Here is a 1,643-nt window from a genome sequence, read left to right as displayed (position 1 = left end):
CTCCTAAGTAGCAAGCCTTGTCTTAGCCCTTCAGGTGAAAATATTTCCTAGCCCTCTCCCAACAGCCTATACTTTTTGCTTTGAATGCGGAATGGATCTGAGAAAAGAAAATGATTTTTGCTTGTGTTCGCACACACCTCCCGCTGTATTCACAGTCTTTCTGATAAACCTACATAGAGACCGTAGAGAAAAGCTGGCAGGTATGTTCAGACTTTCCTTGAATGTGGGAAAGCTTAAATCTGTCATAATAATCATTATTCAGTCTTTAAAAACTTATTAAACTGTAGTTGTTTTCATTTTATTCCTTTTCATGGGGGCCACCTTTTCCTAGGTACTCTTGAGTAGAAACAGTTTTTGTATCCAGTTTTTTCATAAATGGTCTCATCTCCTTTGAAATTCAGTGTATATGACTGCTTTGTGACCTTAGCTCTCTGGTGGCCTCAAGAAAAAATATGATTTTGTAAATTGTCTGAATTTTTCTTTTCTTTTTTTTTTTTTAAAGAATAGAATCAACGACATAGGAGCATAATGCCTCCTCAAATAATTTTATGACGCATCCATGCAGCTGAAAATATATCTCTGGGATTTCGCTACATATTAAAGGCAAAGTAATAAAATAGTATAGTGAAAAGTAAATCCACTCATTTTACTTTCTCCTTTTCCAGTTCCTATTTCATCTTAGACATGTTTGTTTTCTTTTTGGGATGTCAAGTCAAGAATACTTCAAGTTGGTATAATTTTTCTTTAAGAAGGAAAAGGAAAATCTCAATGTTTGGAAGATGTTTTAAACATTTCCTTGGAAACCATGTGCTATTATTTGCCAGTAAGACCAAAGACTTTTGCCTTGTTAACTATGGAAATTTTCTTTGTTCCCTACATGACCTGGGATGTTTATAAATAATCATAAAGAAAGCATGCCAACATACATTAGAAGAGACTTTTCACTGTCGTATAAATTTCCCAAAGTAGGAAGAAAAACACTATTTTAACTCATTATCTCACTAATCCTAAATGCTATGTAAGCTAGAGAATCTCTCACTATAACCTCTGGCACATGATTAAAATCCTGTGTCCCTGTTGAAATATTCACAACGGAAAACAATAAAGTAAGGAAAAGATATATATGCTCTTCGATTAGGCAGTTTTCTTCTAAAATATAGGCTTCAGCCACAAAAATCTAGTAATCCTTTCTATTATCTCACCCAGAGGCAATTGCCTCAAAATACCTTTTACAAATCCCTACAAATAACTAAAATGGCAATTTACCTTTTACAATATAATCATGACTAAAAGTCCTTACTTCTATATCTGGTATACAGGAAGTTCTCAATAAATATTGACTATTTTTTCTGACATTATTTTGTTTTTGTTCTTGTCATTACTCTTATAATAAAAGAGACTAAAACAAAAACAAATATTTGTTTTTGATGAGGCAAGGCATAGAGAATTGGCTGCCCACCAAAATTCATGCTCCCTCTCCCACAATATAGCATCCTGCTGGAAAGTGTACAGTAAGGAATTATATTGCCCAGAATCCCTTGTGTCTATGTGTGATCACACGTTTAATACCAATATGAGTAGAAAGGATAATGTGCTTCTTTGGGACACAAGAGGCAGGTGTCTCTGCATGATTTTTTTCTGTT

The sequence above is a fragment of the Carlito syrichta genome, unplaced genomic scaffold (genome assembly GCF_000164805.1).
Source record: "Carlito syrichta isolate Samal-C Ts95f unplaced genomic scaffold, Tarsius_syrichta-2.0.1 Scaffold304472, whole genome shotgun sequence".
Taxonomy (NCBI): Eukaryota; Metazoa; Chordata; class Mammalia; order Primates; family Tarsiidae; genus Carlito; species Carlito syrichta.
Note: the sequence above shows the minus strand (reverse complement) of the source record.